This window comes from Periplaneta americana, chromosome 3, assembly GCF_040183065.1.
Source record: "Periplaneta americana isolate PAMFEO1 chromosome 3, P.americana_PAMFEO1_priV1, whole genome shotgun sequence".
NCBI lineage: Eukaryota > Metazoa > Arthropoda > Insecta > Blattodea > Blattidae > Periplaneta > Periplaneta americana.
Window position 1 is genome coordinate 9,668,074 of NC_091119.1, and position 25,151 is coordinate 9,693,224.

A 25,151-nucleotide genomic window follows, 5' to 3' on the forward strand; every position below is an offset into this window, starting at 1 on the left:
CATTAACACAAGTAATAGAAATAGTTATAGCAATAGCAATAATATGAGTAATAGCAATAACACAAGCAATAAAAACAGTTATATCAATAGCAATAATAGGAGTAATAGCAATATCACAAGTAATAGAAATAGTTACAGCAACAGCAATAATAGGAGTAATAGCAATAACACAAGTAATAGAAACAGTTACAGCGATAGCAATAATAGAATTAATAGCAATAACACAGTAATAGAAACAGTTATAGCAATAGCAATAATAGGAGTAATAGCAATAACACAAGTAATAGAAACAGTTATAGCAATAGCAATAATAGGAGTAATAGCAATAACACAAGTAATAGAAATAGTTATAGCAATAGTAATAATAGAATTAATAGCAATAACACAAGTAATAGAAACAGTTACAGCAATAGCAATAATAGAATTAATAGCAATAACACAAGTAATAGAAACAGTTACAGCAATAGCAATAATAGGAGTAATAGCAATATCACAAGTAATAGAAATAGTTATGGCAATAGCAATAATGGGAGTAATAGCAATAACACAAGTAATAGAAACAGTTATAGCAATAGCAATAATGAGAGTAATAGCAATAACACAAGTAATAGAAATAGTTATAGCAATAGCAATAATAGGAGTAATAACAATAACACAAGTAATAGAAATAGTTATAGCAATAGCAATAATGGGAGTAATAACAATAACACAAGTAATAGAAACAGTTACAGCAATAGCAATAATGGAAGTAATAGCAATAACACAAGTAATAGAAACAGTTATAGCAATAGCAATATTGGGAGTAATAGCAATAATACAAGTAATAGAAATAGTTATAGCAATAGCAATAATAGGAGTAATAGCAATAACACAAGTAACAGAAACAGTTACAGCAATAGCAATAATAGAATTAATAGCAATAACACAAGTAATAGAAACAGTTCTAGCAATAGCAATAATAGGAGTAATAGCAATAACACAAGTAATAGAAACAGTTACAGCAATAGCAATAATAGAAGTAATAGCAATAACACAAGTAATAGAAATAGTTATAGCAATAGCAATAATGGGAGTAATAGCAATAACACAAGTAATATAAATAGTTATAGCAATATCAATAATAGAATTAATAGCAATAACACAAGTAATAGAAACAGTTATAGCAATAGCAATAATAGGAGTAATAGCAATAACACAAGTAATAGAAACAGTTATAGAAATAGCAATAATTGGAGTAATAGCAATAACATAAGTAATAGAAACAGTTATAGCAATAGCAATAATACTAGTAATAGCAATAACACAAGTAATAGAAATAGTTATAGCAATAGCAATAATAGGAGTAATAGCAATAACACAAGTAATAGAAATAGTTACAGCAATAGCAATAATAGGAGTAATAGCAATAACACAAGTAATAGAAACAGTTACAGCGATAGCAATAATAGAATTAATAGCAATAACACAAGTAATAGAAATAGCAATAGCAATAGCAATAATAGGAGTACTGATACAACACTTAGCCTATTTTAAAGCAAATAATGGTTTAAAATTAATAAAAGCATAGTTTGATTCGAATATTCTTTCTCTTAACATTGCTAAAACTACAGTTATTCCTTTTCCTTTAATTAGTAAATCTTATAAACTGCCTAATTCCTCCCAAAACATTAAGTTACACAATCTTGGTCGTTCCGAAATTTATTGTAGATAATTTCCCAATTATAAATTAATCTTCAGAGGTTAAATATTTAGGAATCATTATCGATAAACATCTGAAATGGGACAAACAGTGAATGTTTTACTATCCTAATCTTGATGTTACGCAATGTATTCCTTTTTATTTTCCGACATAAACGGAGTTTCACGTATAGCTTGAGAGCAACTAGTTACGAAGTAGTTTTTGAGTTCGATTTTCAAAAAAATTACTTACTTGAAAGCCGACAAAGCATCTGATATTTACAGACTAATTTCACATCCATAAAATTGACATGCTTCTTCCACAAGGTTTCACGCAAGGGACATCTCCTCTGATGATACAGTAGTTTATCCAGTGGCCAATTTCACTAAACAAACATAAATTATGAAGCAATAGTTCCATTTGCCTGCCGGAGCACACATGTTGTGGGTTCGATGTTTGCTCATGTATTACTTCGAGTGTTATGTAAAGTCAATCAATCGATATAAAAGTCACATCTACAGCGAATAGAAGTTTCTGCGATGTGTAAATATATTTTTGGAAGCAGTAAAATATTTTTATAACATTTTTGTGTATTATGCTTTTCTTGAAACATTACGTACGTACGCTCCTTGAACACACTTTACCGTAAGAAGTACAATTGAATCTTTTATTGTAAAAATGTCACAACCGACATTTTTTACAAAATGCGTTTTTTTTGTGGATTTTGATTGTCAGCATGAATGCACATCTTTTGATATAAAAACCTTATATCTAGCATGACTGTAATATGTAAAAAATTGGACAAGAAATATGCATTTATTGTAAAAACCCCACAACCAACATCACATATGGTGTTTTTCGAAGAAACGAGTCAGCTTATTGCTATAACTATTTCTATTACTTGTGATATTGCTATTACTCCTTTTATTGCTATTGCTGTAACTATTTCTATTACTTGTGTTATTGCTATTACTCTCATTATTGCTATTGCTGTAACTATTTCTATTACTTGTGTTATTGCTATTACTCTCATTATTGCTATTGCTGTAACTATTTCTATTACTTGTGTTATTGCTATTACTCTCAGTATTGCTGACAGCAGCACTGTGGCACCCAACAGGTGATTTCAGTCACAGCCGGATCAGTGTTTTGTTCTGTCTATTGCTGATTAAGTGTTGCCCTTACTATTATTATCTGTTTTGAGTATTTTGTTACAAGATGGTTAGTTCAAGTGATGAAAATGTTGCTAATGAGGATTATTGAGAACTCGTCTAGGTTCAAGGTAAAACGAGTCACAGCTAATGATGTGGTTAACTTCAAAGCTTGGTGGCGAAAATTTTATAAGCTATCTAGTATGTTTGATTCATCTTATGGCCGTGGTGTACCAAAAGATAAAAAGGTACATTTTAAAATTTCGAAGGTTAATTAGTTTTTTTACTGCAATGAACAAAAAGGTAAAGCTCTTTGTAGAGAGTTCATTGACAGCATTGTACCGGCAGAAGTATGCACTATTCGAATTTCTGAGAAAAGTGTTTGTGCTGAAAATTTACCGTTTGAACTGCCAACATACCTAGCTCATAACAGATCGACGCTACCAATCAATGTTAAAAAATGGATGACCTTAAGAAGATTTTATAGTACATACCGGATGAAGTGAAAGGGTTCTACACAGAACTGTACACATGGCCTACCACCAACAAAGATAGCAATGACAGTGGAAGCGAAGACTAGAAAAATAATAAGTCCTGATAAGAAAAATGTCTGTTGCAACAGAAAAACTTTAATTTTTTTGTGATTTCATACTGTAGTTTTTACATAGATTATAAAGTTTGCTCATACATACTTTCATTCACCCTGTTACTTGGAAAAAGGCAATTGTATTGTATTGTATTTATTAACATTCCATGGTATTCATACATTGCTTACAGCTAGAATATGGAACAAGTCAAAAAACTTAATACTATTATAAAATCTTAATTTATAGTCACAGTTTAGATGAAATATATACAGAAGAGATTTACAATATAGTCTACTAGTACAACACATAGTTTTAGTATCAATTTCATGAAGTGTTATTGAATGTCATGAATTCACCAACAGAATAGAAGGCGTGAGAAATTAGGTACTGCTTTAATTTGGCCCTAAATAATTTTATGTTTTGAGTTTCATTTTTTATATGGATAGGGAGGCTATTAAAATGTTTACTGCCATATAACGCACTCCTTTTTGATAGCACGATAGACTTGCCGATGGAGTATGAAAGTCATTTTTTTGACGTGTATTTATGCTATGAACTGTTGAATACGTTACAAAGTTTTCACGATTACATACGAGGAAGATTATTAACTAAATATACTGACAAGCCATGGACATTGTTTGTAGTTTTTTTAAAATAGTCCTACACGATTCCCTAGATTTGGTACCTACTATTATTCTAATTACTCTTTTTTGTAATAGAAATATATTGTTACTATCTGTGGAATTTCCCCAGAATATTATTCCAAAACTCATTACCGAGTGGAAGTATGCAAAGTATATTGTTTTTAAGGTATTGATATTTACTATCTTTCGCATAGATCTAATAGCAAAACAAGCTGAATTTAGTTTGGGGGCAATTCCTTTAATATGATTTTTCCAATTTAACACATTATCGATTTTTAAGCCAAGAAATTTGGTTGTTGTTGTTTCTAATAGGGATCTATTGTTAATTATTGCGCTAGAAATTTGCGACGTTGAATTTGGACAGGATTTAAATTGAATTATGTTAGTTTTGTTACATTTTAATACCAATTCATTGACTGAGAACCAGTCATATATTTTGAAGAGAAATCCGTCTGTTGAAGATTGGAATGTGTTGGAGTTATTGGCTGTAATTACTATACTTGTGTCATCTGCAAATGCTGCAATGCTTTTCTTAGTTTCAGTTTGTTTGTTGGAAAAACCCCATAACATCCTAATTAATTTAATTTTTTGGGGACGTTATTTATATTATAAAACACAATTAATGGTAAATAAACCTCATATTTAGCAACTAATAACACTTGTTAAATACATTTTGACCATAAAAATATAAGTAATGAAACTAAACAGTTTTTATTGGTTTCTCAGAAGTTTTGTTTTTGTCACTTGTGGAGTTTTAGAAATAAACGATTCAATTAAACGAACGATTTTTTAATCGATTATATTTATAGTCGCTTGAGCTGTGAAGTCGTTGCAGGTCAAATGAAATATAAACATTTTAAAATCCTAAGCCAGTTAACAAACCAGTATGAACTTCCGACACACTCGAGGCTAAGTTTGAAGACAATTGCGCAGCAAGAAGCTCTGATAATTCGGCATAAAAGTAGTTGGGAGGCAGGAGTTCTGGCACGTAACAGATCAATTTCTTGGAGACATTCATATTTCACGCCTCGCGTCAATTTACAAGTTTCCGTGCGGTTTTTACGGTCGATTGAATATCCTCCGACGTAGAGGATACCACAAAGCTTTGAGCACGACAAACTGTATCACATTTAACTTTCTGCGTTAGACTAATTATCACTGCTTTCAAAGTTCTTCTGAAGAAGTAATTAAATATAATTAAGTAATTAGACATAATTAACAGGTAATGGAAGGAATAACCAAAAATAGGCTACATAGCGTTTACCTTTTTGTGACTATGGATAAGAAGACGAAATGAGTCAAGTTGTTAAGTGTCCTACTTTCCTTCGAAACGGAAAAATGTGTTACGAATAGGTCCAACCAGTTGTCATGGAAATAAGGACAAATCTAGGCCTATTATTTTTGGTATGCTGTACTGGCACTTGAGAGGAAATTAAACGCAGAATAAATGTGGGAAATGCCTGTTATTATTCGGTTGAGGAGCTTTCGTCATCCAGTCTGCTCTCAAAAAAGCTGAAAGTTGGAATTTATAAAACAGTTATTCTTTATGGTTGTGAAACTTGGACTCTCACTTTGAGAGAGGAACATAGGTTAAGGGTGTTTGAGAATAAGGTGCTTAGGAAAATATTTGGGGCTAAGAGGGATGAAGTTACAGGAGAATGGAGAAAGTTACACAACACAGAACTGCACGCATTGTACTCTTCACCTGACATAATTAGGAACATTAAATCCAGACGTTTGAGATGGGCAGGACATGTAGCACGTATGGGCGAATCCAGAAATGCATATAGAGTGTTAGTTGGGAGGCCGGAGGGAAAAAGACCTTTAGGGAGGCCGAGACGTAGATGGGAAGATCATATTAAAATGGATTTGAGGGAGGTGAGATATGATGATAGAGAATGGATTAGTCTTGCTCAGGATAGGGACCAATGGCGGGCTTATGTGAGGGCGGCAATGAACCTCCGGGTTCCTTAAAAGCCAGTAAGTAAGTAGTAGTATTTTACAAGTAAGTAGTAGTATTTTTATCAAAATTCTGTTACAGACAGTTTGTAGAACATGTTTTTGCAAATACATTGCAAAAAAAAAGTTTGATTCTATCTTTAAAAATGGTTTAGATATATCGGTTTTAGTACAATCCTGCATTGGGTATATTTTTTCAAATTTGGGCCCCCAAATATTTTTCTTTTTCAAAATATTGTATTTGGTTGAGTTCCTACAGCTATGAGCTCTCTACATACAAAAAATTAATATTTTACACCAAACAGGAAAAACGTTTTAAAAAATACCATCCTCTCCCCTTAACTAAAAATAACTGTGAAGTACAAGCCATTCGCTGCCAACATTATCATTCTCATATTTGCACTAGACTCAGCTTCCATTGACCGCGTCGAGAGGTAGTACGGGTTAAGACATAATTTGATGCAGTAGACAACGCCGATGCCTGAATCTGGAATGTGTGGTACCGGCGAAAATCGGGTCGTTACAGCTAATGATCCGTGGTGCAAGCGCGAGGAGGGGAGATGTCGGTCCCCCCCCCACCCCATGGGTGGGTTTTTGTAATCCAACATCGCACACCAACCAGCACTATGGATGTTGTCAACGATGCATAAATTGCTGAGAATTACTTTTACAATAACCTAACACTGCTGACAAAATACTACAATTGTATTAACACACTTCTAAGTTCATACCCGAACTCTCAAGTGGATGGTCGAATGCGAAACCTCTGATCTCCTTTTCTTATTCGGTTATTTAACGATGCCTATCAACTATTAGATTGTTCTATTCTAAATGAATCCTATTTCCTATTCTAAATGAATTCCTCTCGGAATACTAATCGACCAACATTTACGTTCTTTTTCTGTGCAATAGATTAAGAAAAATTATTCACTATTTTGTCATCCTACGAAATTACTTGACTGTCCATAATTCACGACTGATTCACCTCGCATTAGTACACGCTATATTACAATACGACATTATAGAGCATATTATAGTACCTCTCTCATGCCAATAACTCCGCTACAGAAAAGAACAATAAAAATATGCCTTAATAAACTTCTCGAATATCCTTCAGAACTGTTGTATTCAGAATTTAAAGTATTTGACTTTCATCAAATTTTTAGCAATGTATTAATGAATTTCTTACATAAAAACCGAAATATATTTAATTTAGACTTACAAATGGAACCCGGAGGTTCATTGCCGTCCTCACATAAGCCCGCCATCAGTCCCTATTCTGTGCAAGATTAATCCATTCTCTACCATCACATTCCACCTCCCTCAAATCCATTTTAATATTATCCTCCCATCGACGTCTCGGCCTTCCCAAAGGTCTTTTTCCCTTCGGCCTCCCAAGTTACACTCCATATGCATTTCTGGATTCGCCCATACGTGCTACATGCCCTGCCCATCTCAAACGTCTGAATGTAATGTTTCTAATGTCAGGTAAAGAGTACAATGCATGCAGTTCTGCGTTGTGTAACTTTCTCCATTCTCCTTCCTGTAACTTAATCTCTTTTGGCCCCAAATTTATAATTTACATTTAATTTATACTTACATAAATATAAAACCATAAGATCAGACAACATATGCTTGACTGAACCTAAATGTACCACAACTGTAGCTTATAATCACAGTAGCAACTTCGGTCCAAGGGTTTATAAACATGATAATAGCAGAATTCCCGAACATACAAAATCAATTAAAAATTGCTGTTTAGAGAGAAAATTTAAAGTTCAATTATTGTGATATCTGTGTTCTTTCGTCTTTTCTTTTTACTTTGTTATCCAATAAAATGTCTTAACATTATGTGAAATGTCCCCTGAGCTGTATGTAAGTACCCTTTCTGGGGGTGCTAGAGTGTTTTATATGAAAAAGAAATATATATATGAAGGGTACACGGGAAAAACGAACAATGTCACATTTCCATTAAGGGTCAGATAATAATCCATTTCAGTATATTACTGCAAAATTTATTGGTGTTTCTACTTGAAATGATGAGTGTATCCGTGGCCTTAATTCTCCTTCACCATTTTTGGTAAAAATAACACTAAAGTTTGTAGTAATACAGTGAATTAAATAACAACATTACCCTTAAAGGAATTGTGACATTGTTCGTTTCTCCCGTTTACCCTTTATATATATATACATATATATATGTGTTCTGGCAATAAAGTATTATTATTATTATTATTATTATTATTATTATTATTATTATTATCATAATCATTAATATTACTGTTATTATTCCATTGTTTTCTGTGTTGCTGTTATTTATATTTGCTATGCATTTTTATACTGGTTGAGTGGAAAAGAAGACCTTAAAGTCTTAACTCTGGACAGTGAAAATAAATGAATTAGATAAATGAAGAAATAATTTAAATTGTAGGAAACAGTCTATGAGGTCTAGTTTTTAATCCTGAATAGAACGTCAACTTGAGCTCAAACAACATGCTGTGGCATGCGACAAATATGTCACGTCAATATAGTCTATGAACAGCTAACCTTATTTCCATGCGCCCTGGGGCAAATTGAGGTCCCTAGTAATTAGTAATAAATGTTCCTGTTTCAGCTCGAAACATAAGAGACTCGAGAGGATTGTCATGTGTCGTGTCTTGTGTACAAAGTTTCGAATCAAAGCAGCTGATAGCCAACGAAGATGCAATAGAGTACCGCAGTTTGCCTCCCAGTAGATGTATCGTAATTTTACAATGTTACATTTATTAGGAACAAATTTCTGCACATTTAAACGACAAAACTAAAATTATTTCAATCATTTATTATCATAATACTCTGCTCTCTTAAAACGACGGAGCGTATTGGGAATTAAATCAATGGCTTTCCTAAAACACGCTGTGAATGTTTAATATAAAACAATTTTATCTCGAAAAGGAAGTAAAAACAAACGACATTGTATTTAACTTTCTTTGTTTGAAACATCTTGAGGAATAATCCCCTGAAATTATATGTTAGGTCTATATACAATAATCATTAAGAAAGCATATAGGCCTATCTCATAAATACGAAAATGCTTTAATATGGATTTAAAAACTAAACTAAAAGAATGCATTTATGTCACGTATAGATAGCCTACGCATCTAAAAACAAAACAACATTTTGAATACCTACTATTAACGTTGCGTTTCTTATAGATACACAAGAAACAGGAGCAACAGTCATGTGTTAACAGAACTGTGCAGTAAACTGAGAAGATAGTTACAAACGTCGTCGTCATTATGGAGATAGCGTTCCGTTGTGCTGGCTGAAAGAAACAGCATCTTTTAAGAGGAACAAAGCAAAAAGCCGCCTTAGAAATGAAATTCAGCACCGGATGTGTCAGCAGCAACTTTAAGACCACGAAACTGAGTACACAGTATTCGAAATGCTGAGTAGAGAACATTGGGGAAGACATAAACAAACAAGAGTAAGAAAAAGGTTAATTTTCTTATTATAAGGCTACGTTTCATATGTTTCGCAATAACTGATGTAGAAGAGAGTTTGTCTCATGTCCTTCATAGGAATACGAAGGCTGACACTGTTTAAGAAAGATTGACAAAAATGTCACCTTTAAGGACCTTACATAAGAATAAGTAATCGAGATCATGACGTCTGGCATACAGGCTTCGAAATTTAAGGTGCTCGCATTTTTTATCATAGTTATACTCAGAGTTATTAGGCAGGAATCTGTACGAGCATAATGAAATAAAATTTCCTTTGAATATTTTCCAGTTTTGCCGAATCAGAACTAGTAATAGAGTTCCAAACTACAGATGCATATTATTCTAGTTTCGATCTCACTAATGTATAGTATAGTACATGTATAGTATAGTATAGGTGTTGAAAAAGAATAAATAATTGGCAGAATTATTCCTAACATTCTTATTGCATGGTTATAAATATAAGCAATGTGGTTGTGAAAGTTTAATGTATTATCAATTAATACACCGAGGTCTCTAATACAATCTTTTCTGTTAATTAATACATTTTTTTAGATGATAGATATATTTTAGTGTAGAGGTTCTCCGTGAAAATGATATGACGTAAGTTTTGGATTCATTAATCATCATCCTGTTATCAACTGACCAATTGGTACTTGAATTAATGTCATCCTGAAGAAATTTACAGTCAGCAACACTATTGATTTTTCGAAAAATTTTAAGATCGTCAGCAAATGTCTCCTTTAAGGACCTTACATAAGAATAAGTAATCGAGATCATGACGTCTGGCATACAGGCTTCGAAATTTAAGGTGCTCGCATTTTTTATCATAGTTATACTCAGAGTTATTAGGCAGGAATCTGTACGAGCATAATGAAATAAAATTTCCTTTGAATATTTTCCAGTTTTGCCGAATCAGAACTAGTAATAGAGTTCCAAACTACAGATGCATATTATTCTAGTTTCGATCTCACTAATGTATAGTATAGTACGATGTATAGTATAGTATAGTATTAAAAGAGAGTCAGGTGTTGAAAAAGAATAAGTAATTGGCAGAATTATTCCTAACAATCTTATTGCATGGTTATAAATATAAGCAATGTGGTTGTGAAAGTTTAATTTATTGTCAATTAATACACCGAGATCTCTAATACAATCTTTTCTGTTAATTAATACATTTTTTTAGATGATAGATATATTTTAGTGTAGAGGTTCTCCGTGAAAATGATATGACGTAAGTTTTGGATTCATTAATGATCATCCTGTTATCAACTGACCAATTGGTACTTGAATTAATGTCATCCTGAAGAAATTTACAGTCAGCAACACTATTGATTTTTCGAAAAAATTTTTAAGATCGTCAGCGAATAATACATAGTCAGAACTTATTCTCTTGCAAATGTTTCCTTTAAGGACCTTACATAAGAATAAGTAATCGAGATCATGACGTCTAGCATACAGGCTTCGACATTTAAAGTGTTCGCATTTTTTTTATCATAGTTATACTCAGAGTTATTAGGCAGAAATCTGTACAAACGTAATGAAATAAATTTCCTTTGAATATTTTCCAGTTTTGCCGAATCAGCACTAGTTATAGAGTTCCAAACTACAGATGCATATTCGAGTATAATGTATAGTATAGTATTAAAAGAGAGTCAGGTGTTGAAAAAGAATAAGTAATTGACCTAATTATTCCTAACATTTTTATTGCATGGTTATAATATAATCAATGAATAATAATAATAATAATAATAATAATAATAATAATAATAATAATAATAATAATAATAGGCCTACTACTACTACTACTACTACTACTACTACTACTACTATTATTATTACTATTATTATTTTCTCACAGTTGAAAAGTTGACCATTTATACTGTGTACTATGGTTTTACTCTGAGAGTTCACAATCAATGTATGCGTGAGTCTTTGAGTGGCCCGATCGCATTAAGATTTCGTCTGTACATTGAACAATTGCTCATTAATTATATGCTCCTCATTACACGTAGGTATATCGCGCAGGCAACAAAAGAAGAAAGTGTTACAAAAACAGTGTTTTTCCCCTATAAAGCTTGAGTTATTGCCTATTGATCTCACTTCGTTCTTCCAACGACTCGCCACCATTTCAGTCTCAACAGAGAAGCTATTCCCAAGTGCCGAATATCGATACTTGACTGCGTCCATTGTTATTACGTTACATATCGATACTTGACTGCGTCCATTGTTCTTACGTTAAATATCGATACTTGACTGCGTCCATTGTTATTACGTTACATATCGATACTTGACTGCGTCCATTGTTCTTACGTTAAATATCGATACTTGACTGCGTCCATTGTTATTACGTTACATATCGATACTTGACTGCGTCCATTGTTCTTACGTTAAATATCGATACTTGACTGCGTCCATTGTTATTACGTTACATATCGATACTTGACTGCGTCCATTGTTCTTACGTTAAATATCGATACTTGACTGCGTCCATTGTTATTACGTTACATATCGATACTTGACTGCGTTCATTGTTGTTACGTTACATATCGAAACTTGACTGCGTTCATTGTTGTTACGTTAATTTTTATTTTAGTAGGTTATTTTACGACGCTTTATCAACAGCTCAGGTTATTTAGCGTCTGAATGAGATGAAGGTGATAATGCCGGTGAAATGAGTCCGGGGTCCAGCACCGAAAGTTACACAGCATTTGCTCATATTGGATTGAGGGAAAACCCCGGAAAAAACCTCAACCAGGTAACTTGCCCCCACCGGGAATCGAACCCGGGCCACCTGGTTTCGCGGCCAAACGCACTGACCGTTACTCCACAGGTGTGGACTTCTTACGTTAAATATCGATACTTGACTGCGTCCATTATTATTACGTTACATATCGATACTTGACTGCGTCCTTTGCTATTACGTTACATATCGATACTTGACTGCGTCCTTTGTTATTACGTTACATATCGATATTTGCCTGCGTCCATTGTTGTTACGTTACATATCAATACTTGACTGCATCCATTGTTGTTACGTTACATATCGATATTTGACTGCACCCATTGCTGTTACGTTACATATCGATACTTGACTGCGTTCATTGTTGTTACGTTACATATCGATACTTGACTGTGTCCACTGTTTATTACGTTACATATCGATACTTGACTGCGTCCTTTGCTACTACATTACATATTGATACTTGACTGCCTTCTTTGTTATTACGTTACATATCGATATTTGTCTGCGTCCATTGTTGTTACGTTACATATCAATACTTGACTGCATCCATTGTTACGTTACATATCGATATTTGACTGCACCCATTGTTGTTACGTTACATATCGATACTTGACTGCGTCCATTGTTATGTTACATATCGATACTTGTCTGCGTTCATTGTTGTTACGTTACATATCGATACTTGACTGCGTCCATTGTTGTTACGTTACATATCGATATTTGACTGCGCTCATTGTTGTTACGTTACATATCGATACTTGACTGCGTCCATTATTGTTATGTTACATATCGATACTTGTCTGCGTCCATTGTTGTTACCTCACATATCGATACTTGTCTGCGTCCATTATTGTTACCTTACATATCGATACTTGACTGCGTCCATTGTTGTTACGTTACATATCGATATTTGACTGCTCCCATTGTTGTTACGTTACATATCGATACTTGACTGCGTCCATTATTGTTATGTTACACATCAATACTTAACTGCGTCTATTGTTGTTACGTTACATATCGATACTTGACTGCGTCCATTATTGTTATGTTACATATCGATACTTAACTGCGTCCATTATTGTTATGTTACATATCGATACTTGACTGCGTCCATTGTTGTTACGTTACATATCGATATTTGTCTGCGTCCATTGTTGTTACGTTAATATCGATACTTGACTGCGTCCATTGTTGTTACGTTACACATCGATACTTGACTGCGTCCATTGTTGTTACGTTACATATCGCATTGTGTTATTTATTATTGCATGCAGTATGTATTGTATAGTTCCATTTCTAAGCGGTTGTCTGGTTATTTATCATGTTGCCTAGATTCCTAGCATCCATAACCAGGAGCAGTGCACTGAAACTGTGCATCATGAATTCCAACCAAATGTGCGAATGAATGTCAAGTGGGAGGGGAAACAATTAAAAGGTACGAGAAAACGCGTCCTTGCAAGGAAATTGGGGCTGAGAAGAAGTGCGTGTGTATTTTTTTAGTTGGTTATTTAACGACGCTGTATCAACTACGAGGTTATTTAGCGTCGATAAGATTGGTGATAGCGAGATGGTATTTGGCGAGATGAGGCCGAGGATTCGCCACAGATTACCTGGCATTCACCTTGCGGTTGGGGAAAACCTCGGAAAAAACCCAACCAGGTAATCAGCCCAAGCGGGAATCGAACCTGCGCCCGAGCGCAACTTCAGACCGGCAGGCAAACGTCTTAACCGACTGAGCCACCCCGGTGGCTGTTTGTGTGAGCTCCAAGCTTGTTGGTCACTTGTCCCACTCCCATTTTTGCCTTTCCATATGAAGGAACGTTAGAGAATTTGAAGAGGAAAATCGAAAATGGGCGTAACGTAATAGCTATCCCATGCAGGGCGATAAACTCTAAAGCTGCATCTATTGAAAGAATCAAGCTGAAAACGAACGTTCAATTAAGATGCATGAAGATTTTGTGTCTACATGGTGAGCCGCATCTTCACTATGTATATATAGTAATTAATATTTTACTTTTATTTAGTAGGTTATTTTACGACGCTTTATCAACATCTCAGGTTATTTAGCGTCTGAATGAGATAAAGGTGATAATGCCGGTGAAATGAGTCCGGGGTCCAGCACCGAAAGTTACCCAGCATTTGCTCATATTGGATTTAGGAAAAACCACGGAAAAACCTCAACCAGGTAACTTGCCCCGGCGGGGAATCGAACCCGGGCCACCTGGTTCCGCGGCTAGACGCGCTAACCGTTACTCCAAAGGCGTGGACCACTATTATTATTATTATTATTATTATTATTATTATTATTATTATTATTATTATCATTACTTTAGGAAAATATTTGGGGCTAAGAGGGATGAAGTTACAGGAGAATGGAGAAAGATACAGAACACAGAACTGCACGCATTGTATTCTTCACCTGACATAATTAGGAACATTAAATCCAGACATTTGAGATGGGCAGGGCATGTAGCAAGTATGGGCGAATCCAGAAATGCATATAGAGTGTTAGTTGGGAGGCTGGAAGGAAAAAGACCTTTAGGGAGGGCGAGACATAGATGTGAAGATAATATTAAAATAGATTTGAGGGAGGTGGGATATGATGATAGAGAATGGATTAATCTTGCTCAGGATAGGGACCAATGGCGGGCTTATGTGAGGGCGGCAATGAACCTCCGGATTTCTTACAAGCCAGTAAGTAATTATTATTATTATTATTATTATTATTATTATTATTATTATTATTATTATTATTGTATTATTTTACGACGCTGTATCAACATCTAGGTTATTTAGCGTCTGAATCAGATAAGGTGATAATGCCGGTGAAATGAGTCCGGGGTCCAGCACCGAAAGTTACCCAGCATTTGCTCATATTGGATTTAGGAAAAACCACGGAAAAACCTCAACCAGGTAACTTGCCCCGGCGGGGAATCGAACCCGGACCACCTGGTTCCGCGGCTAGACGCGCTAACCGTTACTCCAAATGCGTGGACCACTATTATTATTATTATTATTATTATTATTATTATTATTATTATTATACGTTATACCCCTTTTAATGCGACTTTTTACACGAAGGTCGCAGCTTTTTAGCTGCCCAGAACAACACGAGCCATTCACGCCTAATTGTAAGACTCAGTCGCTGTTAGTCATGGTAAGTTAAGGGGAGAGGATGGTACTTTTCGTGCTGCGCAACCCGAGTGCAGCAAAAGTTGCAACTGGAGGTTACGAGTCTGTTCACATACAAGACGCTACTTTTGCAGCCGCAGTCATGCTGCAGGTTTCCATCTGCGTGTTGACTTCTCAATATACATTTTGTGGTTATGTTCGCATTATTAAGAAACTCATGCGAAAGCTTCCTTATCTATTATTTGCTTTTTTGTCGTATCTAGTATTCAGAAATTGACATTATTTTTACTATAAAGCTTTTAAAAACGCCTATATATTTAAATGATAACCAGCAGCATATTCACGTAATCAATGTTGGCAACCCTCCTTTTTGGAACTACGCTACGGAAGATTTAAAAAATGAATTATATCGTCAGCAAATATGCTCAGACTGTGTTGTGTATTTAATAACTGTTTGGATATATTTTAATGTTAAATGTGATGAAAATAAATTATTTGTAACAGTATCAATGGCACATTTGGGTGGTAACACTGGTTGCAACGGTAGCAAAAGTTTCAACAAAAGCGATATCAAAAATGCTGCGGCTGCAACCCTGAGAACCCTGTTCACACGTCGCTACTTTTAAGTTGCGCGCAGCATGGAAAAGTAGCGGGCAGCAGGTTCGGCAGCCACTACTTTTCGGGTTGCACCGTTGTTCACACGTCACAGTACAAGAGTTGCGCAGTTTTTTGTACTGCAGCGCTGCAAAAGTAGCGACGTATGACCGTAAGTCATCTGAAAAGTATTACAGGCTTTCGTAACAATAGGCCTACTAGAAAACGACACGGAATTTGTGTTCTATTAATAAGAAGAGATTCAAAGTCAAAGGATGAGAAAATTAGAAACAAGAACTATAATGAACGTAAGAGAGTACTTGATAAAGAGCGTCCCTTCACGTCTGGCATCTCTCATTCAGATAAAGTGTTCACTAGTCCAGGAAAAGAGGAGAAGATACGGATGATTCTCACGAGATGCGGTTTTTTATCTTTGCATTCTAGCCCTGCGTAATCCTGTGCTTTTTAAAGACTATGATGTGAATGCTGAAGGCTGCCTCTGCAGGTCGACTTGGATCGAGTTGTGGGAATTTATTGACCCGGCAGATATTGGCGCGTCTCAAGATGTGGGACTGTGGTATCTTTACGTGCGGAGGGTACCTGACTACCAGACTCTGCACAATACGCGTGACTCGACGCTGCAGAACCGTTTAGAAAACCACCCAAATACTAAACATGTACTACGGATAACTAAACAAGGAAATGTCTCCGTTACCTTGGAGATGAAAAAAAAAAATGACTCCAGATATTGTGTATAAAATTATGAAAAGGAGAATATGCAAAATTTTCGTTACAATACAATGAAGGCTAAAACAAGAGACTACACTTCGATGTGTTCGTACTGTATTTTTTCTTTTATTTATCGCCTTTCTTTCTTTTCTTTTTTTTTTTTTTTTGATCATAGAGCCTATTCGGAGACGATGATGTGAGGTGATAATTAAATAATAGCGTAATGAGACTGGCAGGGAAAATTCAAGCATTAAGTGAAAATAAATTCTCTTTCAAAAAACAGATTAGTACACCACAACTAATAATAATAATAATAATAATAATAATAATAATAATAATAATAATAATAATAATAATAATAATAATAATAATTTGCTCTAGAATATGCCACTAGGAAAGTTCAGAATAACACAGAGGGTTTGGAATTGAACGGGTTACATCAGCTTCTTGTCTATGCGGATGACGTGAATATGTTGGGAGAAAATCCACAAACGATTAGGGAAAACGCGGAAATTCTACTTGAAGCAAGTAAAGCGATAGGGTTGAAAGTAAATCCCGAAAAGACTAAGTATATGATTATATCTCGTGACCAGAATATTGTACGAAATGGAACTATAAAAATTGGAGATTTATCCTTCGAAGAGGTGGAAAAATTGAAATATCTTGGAGCAACAGTAACATATATAAATGACACTCGGGAGGAAATTAAACGCAGAATAAATATGGGAAATGCGTGTTATTATTCGGTTGAGAAGCTTTTGTCATCTAGTCTGCTGTCAAAAAATCTGAAAGTTAGAATTTATGAAACAGTTATATTACCGGTTGTTCTATATGGTTGTGAAACTTGGACTCTCAATTTGAGAGAGAAACAGAGATTAAGGGTGTTTGAGAATAAGGTTCTTAGGAAAATATTTGTGGCAAAGGGGGATGAAGTTACAAGAGAATGGAGAAAGTTACACAACACAGAATTGCACGCATGGTATACTTCATCTGACATAATTAGGAACATTAAATCCAGACGTTTGAGATGGGTAGGGCATGTAGCACGTATGGGCGAATCCAGAAATGCATATAGAGTGTTAATTGGGAGGCCGGAGGGAAAAAGATCTTTAGGCAGGCCGAGACGTAGATGGGAAGATAATATTAAAATGGATTTGAGGGAGGTGGGATATGATGGTAGAGACTGGATTAATCTTGCTCAGGATAGGGACCAATGGCCGGCTTATGTGAGGGCGGCAATTAACCTCCGGGTTCCTTAAAAGCCAGTAAGTAAGTAAGTAAGTAAATAATAATAATAATAATAATAATAATAATAATAATAATAATAATAATAATAATAAAAGGTAAAGGTATCCCCGTAACATGCCATGAAGGCACTTTGGGGGCATGGAGGTAGAGCCCCATGCTTTCCATGACCTCGGCACTAGAATGAGGTGGTGTGGTCGGCACCACGCTCTGACCGCCTTTTACCCCCGGGAAAGACCCGCTACTCAATTTTATAGGAGACTGAGTGACTCTGGGCCGTTCTCAAAGTTTGGCAACGAGAAAAAATCCTGTCACCACCTGGGATAATAATAATAATAATAATAATAATAATAATAATAATAATAATAATAATAATAATGATAATATAGACCTGATACGCTGATTCGGGATATTAATAAAAATACAATTAAGTATATTTTATTTTATAACTTATTGTGAAACTGGAATGCACGAACAACACAATCTACTAGAGCGCATTCTAATAAGAAAATTTATAATTTTGATACTTCTGAACTACCCTTTGGACCATTTCCAATAAAAAGCATCCTCAGTCTTTGAATCGGTCTGGTTTATCTGTAGGTTTTTTTATGCGCACACCAATCTCTTGAGAAAACAAAATTCGGGATATCCAAAATTCTTAACAATTTTTGCACGGAGAGAGAACAAGTATTAATTTCGTACCGGTACTACACACTATATACGTTTCATAAAATAATTTCCCGTTGTACCAAAACATGAAATTAGTAATTAATATAATAGCTAGGTACATAAACAAACCTAATACACAATTTTCTTTCCTTCATCCCCGTTTATCTACAAAAAAAGTAAAGGAAATCGTGTAAGGAATTTGTAAATTAATATTGAAATAGTTTTAATGATTTTACATACAAATTGCACTAAATTTTCACGTATTCAACATGTGTATTAATTTAAACAATTCATTTTGAAAAGAAAACACAATCAGAATTATCACAGAATGATAACCTTTGAAAATACTGCAAGTTTAATATCGGAAAATCATAACATTGAGCTGCAAATACTTTTCTATATTGGATAATAAAGAAATTTCTTGTTTTATAAACGAAACCTACGTAAGGTTTTGCGATATCATCAAATTTACTATTGCGAATATTATAGGCCTAGCGGATTTTTTCGATATAAGAATTATTTCCTTATATGATAGCATATTTAATTATGTAAATCCTACCTAATTGTAATCTAATACTAATATGTATACTAGTGTGCTCATTTTTATTTTCACTGTGTACATTTTTTTATTGAATTATCGGCTTCTGTTTTTATGTCATTCGTATTTGATTCTAACAACATTAATATGTATTTCACTATGTTTATTTTTATTTTATGAGGTAAATTTTTATGTAACTACCTCTTTTGATCTCATTATGTACCTAAATTGTATCAGTATGTAATTACTTAATTCCGATCCAGTTGTATGTTCAACTATGTAACCAAGTTTTAATCCTGGTTGAGTGTAAGAGAAGGCCTTACGGCCTTAACTCTGCCAGGTCAAATAAAGCCATTATTATTATTATTATTATTATTATTATTATTATATAAATAAATATCTTTTAATTTATTTTACGATGCTTTATCAAATGCCATAAATAAATGGTTAAATGGTTATTTGGGATCTGAATGAGATGGTGATAATGTCAGCGAAATGAGTCCAGGTCCAGCGCCGAAAGCTACCCAGAATTTGCTCTTATCGGGTTGAAGGAAAACCCCGGTAAAAACATCAACCAGGATTTGAACCCGGGTCCGCTCATTTATGGTCAGAAGTAAGTTTTTTTAGTAGGTTATTTTACGACGCTTTATCAACATCTTAGGTTATTTAGCGTCTGAATGAGATGGAGGTGATAATGCAGGTGAAATGAATCCGGGGTCCAGCACCGAAAGTTACCCAGCATTTGCTCATATTGAGTTGAGGGAAAACCCCGGAAAAAACCTCAACCAGATAACTTGCCCAAACCGGGAATCGAACCCGGGCCACCTGGTTTCGCTGCCAGACGCGCTACCCGTGTGGACCAGAAGTAAGTAAATAAATAAATAAATAAAACTATTCACAGGCCGTACAGCTACTTTCGTTACGTGCTTTATGTGACGGGCCAGACGCGGTGTATGTAACCGGTAGGGCGTGCACTTTAATATTGTCGTGTGAAAACGCGGTTGCGGGTTAGAGTCCACTTACAAATCCTACAAATAGACTAATTTTTCACCGTTGTGTATGTGATGTGTGTATTTTTGCTTGAGGTCCGACTCTGTGCTAATCCAGTGCCACCCAATTCCCACCGAAATCTGTTTAGTGTATAGATGAAATGCAAAAAATACTCATGCTCGACGACGCGAGGTAAAAAGCATACAGACAGCACAAAAACGTATACTGATGATGTAGTCTATAACAGGTACAGGGTTCGTAGAAATGTCTGTCAAAAATTATTCTCGTTTTAAAATACATAATAACGGGAAATAAATTTATCGGCATTTAAAAATTGATTAGTTATAGGCCTATTAGTCATGTTTTACGTCTACATTTCCTTTTAGCGTAATGATTTATTAGGCATTACATCCATGAAACTTAATGTAACAAGCTACGGAAAGTCTTAAGAAAGCACCAAGGTACACTACATCAAAGTTCTTCTTGATAGACACAAGTTTGATTAAAAAGTTGACATCCGATCGCCTCACCGCACCGGAAACTTAATCATACAATAGAAAAAATGTCACTCAATACCTTAAATAAGCTATTATACTTGCAATTTTTACGAAAAAGAAATTAATGTTATTTATTTTCGCCTCTAGTAAGTGCAAAATCTAACAAATCTTCTACAAAAAAAAAAAAAAAAAAAAAAAAAAAAAAAAAAAAAAAAAAACACACGTACGAAACTTTTTATATTCACATATCTCTCATCTATAAAATTTCTAACATTATTTTTATACCGGTATTTATTTTATTTAGTAAAATCTTTATATAGAAACTTTAAAATTTACGATATGATTTATTAAAATCTCAACTGACTTTTATACTTGAGGTACCTTTTTTTACACAAATAAATACCATATTTAAGTTTCTATTATTAAAAGAAAGTCGAACAAAATTTCTATCCTCTTATGTTTATTACTTCGCAAAAATATGTAATAAAACATCTATGTTTATGTTTTTATCGACTAAAAACCCCTGGATAAAACGTTCACATCTACGTCTACGTCTCTATTTTGTTTTTGCAAAATAAATCTATAATTAAGTCTCTATTAAAATTATGAAAGATTAAACATTTCAATTTTATTTTAAATTATCTGATGTTGAAATCCATATCCGACACACGCCTCAATTCGAAATCGAAAATTTTCGAACGCGAATGTATTTTATCATCACTTTAATGTTAACGATGATATATATAGTCATGCACGAAAAATAAATAATAGATATTTTAAATAAAATCGCTATAAATCCCTTCACAGCATTTTAATATTCGAAGTCACTCGTAACACAGTTTGAGTGCTCTAAAAGAGTGATTTAAGGGTATATGTACGACACGTGAAGGACCACAAATATTATCAGAAAATGCAGGCTCTAATTTTCTAAAATTTTATCATTTATAATAATAATAATAATTTATAATAATTTTATATTTTATAACTCACCATTTGGACAAAAATTACGAGATACCTCAACAAGAGTTATTAGAACTTAAATATCTGATAAAAGTATATAAAGGTTACTAATATTTTTTAGAATTCACTTTTTACTTCAAATTAAATTTTTCAAAATTTGAAAATTTTACACATTATTTCGTAACTCCACGACCATTAGAGATAGAATTATGAAATTTTGTGCACTGATTTAACATGCATTTATGCAAAAGGTAGACTACAAAATGCCCACTTCTTTGAAAATAGAAAAATTAGGTCACAAAACATTATGTAAATTCTAATATATTTTATATAGAACAAGTAAAAAATTAATTGTATTAAAATAAACAACTCTACATGTCTGAGAGTAGTCTACTTTTCAGAAATAAAATTAAAGATGTCAGAGAGATCATAACAATGGTTACCAAATGATGTAACTGCAGAATTTTTTTCTTTTTTTCATATTTCGATAAAACTGACTTGAGAAATATTATTAGTAACCTTTTTTTTTTATAATTTTATCATACATTTAAGCTCTAATAAGTCTTGTTGTGGTACCTTTTAATTTTTGTCCAATTGTCAGCTCATTTTCTTATAATATTTTAGAAATTTGGAGTTTACATTTTCTGATAATATTTGTGGTCGTTTATATCGTTACAATCTTTAACCTTACAACAGATTTGAATTATCGATATAAAAATAACAAGGCCAAGTACAGTTTTATCGAGTATTTCCCAGAAAATAATTTCTTACATATGTTCTCTAACAGAAATTTAAAAGGCTCTGGTTGGCACGCACTGACATCTAAATTCCAGAAGTGTAGAACGTTTTATGCTAAAACACACACTGCTACAAAAATTCGGAAGTGACGGATTATATATGGTTTTCGTTCGATGGAGCGAAATAATAGTACGCCCACATGAAATAAAAATTAGGAAACTTACAAAAAATAAGAAAAATATAAGCATAAGTAAAGCGTGTAACAAGAAAGAAAAACTGACCGGTATGTTGTTTGGCTGTAAGCACAAAATCACTAATCTTCAGAGATGACATCTCTCTAATCATGCAAGCTTTAGCGTAAAGAACTGCATAAAATACGAAACGACGAAGATATGTCACTAAGAACTCAAAAGAATCACTTCAAATCATAAAAAAAAAAACACTCGCACACAGAAGCTGCAAAACTCTTTATAAGATGACAAAACACTTGCACAAAAATAACATTTTCAACAGAAAAGTTGGAACATTAAAGCACTGAGCCTACCTGAGATCTCGCATAAAAAGACGGGAGGGGAGGGATTTTCTTCACACTTCAGGATGTAGCCACTAACGAGTCAAAAAAGTGTTCTGTTGAAAAATACATCTTCGATATTTGTGGAGATGTCATCTGTCTTTGGGAACACTGACACTGTCTCCGGGGAATGAAAGAGTTGAATAACGACAAGTCCCAATCAATCACCTTGGCAACGTCTTATCCTTGCTTCCGTGCGGTGCGCTCTGCCTCCAGAGTCTGACTGGCTGATCAGCTCATACGCAGCTCTCCGCTGCCACTGCTGACCGCTGGCAGAGGAGAGAGACACCACCGCGGATCGCTCTCCGCCGCAGTGGGTGACAGGTAAAGAAAGAGATGGAAGCGCACGCGAGAGAGAGAAAGAGACGGAGGGTAGAACAGATCCTTGATAAAACTACCAACATTACAAAGGAAAAGTTCACTACTACACCTGAGGTAACGCCCACCTTACGAGCTAAGCTTTCGCAGTGTGTATAAAACAAATGAAGATCGGGTTGGAGGAAAGTAGGCCCTAGTAAACAGCGCAACAATCAGTGGTGTATTTCTAAACAAAAAAGGGAGTGCCGAGATTTCGGTAGTACCAGTAATAGTTGCTATCATCATCATCATCATCATCATCATCATCATCATCATCATCATCATCATCATCATCATCATCTCCGCAGGAATACTTAAGGAATGTGAGACAAAAATACATGGGTTCGAATCTGCGAAGTAGATCTCACTATGAAACTGTTTAAATATTAATAAAATATTAATTTTTATAAATGCAAAATTTGACGGAAAATCATAAAAGTGTCCTGTCGCCGTCCGGCCTAGAAAAATAACTTACTACCCCTGGCAACAAAACTTTATCACTACATAATGAGAAACTGAGCTTGAGATTTTATAATTGAAGATTTCTCCGGAACAATAATAATAATAATAATAAAAATAATAATAATAATAATGATAATAATAATAATTTATTTTAGCAGGCAGAGTTAAGGCCGTAAGGCCATCTCTTCCACTCAACCAGCAAAAAGTATACATACATATGTATGAACTTACAAAGAATTCAACAATTTGATTTAGATGAGAGTTACATGTATACAAGAGTTATTTACGAATTAAACAACAAAATACTATGAACTATTAATTAAACACTGAAATAAACTGTGTAGCAGAATTAAGCTAAAATACATAGAACGTTAATATATTTAAAATAATATTAGATAATAGAAAGAGATTATTATGAGATAATTTTGAAAATACAGCACTATCAGGATGCATGTCTAAAGGAAGGAGTAACAATGTAGTCAGTGATAGTTTAAATCAGTATGACTGGAGTGAAATGCTAATAAGGTTATCTTTTAAGCTGTTTTTAAAAGTGTTTATTGTCTTGCAGCCCCTAATACTTTGTGACAGGGAATTCCATTGACGCGAGGTGGATACTGTAAAAGATGACGAATAACGAGATGTTCTATGAAGAGGTATACTTGACGTTACCAAAAAAACTGTAATTCATGTTTCAGGAGAAAGCAAAATTATTTCATTAGGCTTATATTTACTATGACAACCATTCGACTAAATAAGGATAAAAGTTTATTCAGCTACTGGATGAACTAATTTATTGTTATAAATGAACGCTTTAAATTTAGACTACTTTTTCCATCTACGTCACATATTTCAAGAATTTGATGTTACATCCTTTTTTCGAGGTTGTCTTCAATTTTACAGCACTTTTCGAGATTATTATATCACATTGGTAAATAGAAAGAAAGCTCGGCCTCATCTCACCAAATACCATCTCGCTATCACCAATCACATGACACTAAATAACCTCGTAGTTGATACAGCGTCTATAAATAATCTAATAATAATAATAATAATAATAATAATAATAATAATAATAGCTGCGACAAAAATTATGGTAAATGCCTGTTATTACTCGGTTGAGAAGCTTATGTCATCTAGTCTGATGTCAAAAAAATCTGAAAGTTAGAATTTATAAAACAGTTATATTACCGGTTGTTCTTTATGGTTGTGAAACTTGGACTCTCGCTTTGAGAGAGGAACATAGATTAAGGGTGTTTGAGAATAAGGTTCTTAGGAAAATATTTTTGACTAAAAGTGATGAAGCTACAGGAGAATGGAGAAAGTTACACAACACAGAACTGCATGCATTGTATTCTTCACCTGACATAATTAGGAACATTAAATCCAGACGTTTGAAATGGGCAGGGTATGTAGCACGTATGGGCG

General features: G+C 34.0%; 1 protein-coding gene across 1 annotated transcript in view; it reads right to left on the reverse strand.

Moving 5' to 3' along the window:
* LOC138695786 (ras-responsive element-binding protein 1-like) overlaps nt 1–23,170 on the reverse strand; it is a 333,822-nt gene extending 310,652 nt beyond the window's left edge. Inside the window, exon 1 of the mRNA XM_069819983.1 lies at nt 22,881–23,170. The gene's annotated coding sequence lies outside the window, so the exon portion shown is untranslated. The remainder of the gene's footprint in view (nt 1–22,880) is intronic.
* Between the last annotated feature and the right edge of the window lie 1,981 nt (nt 23,171–25,151).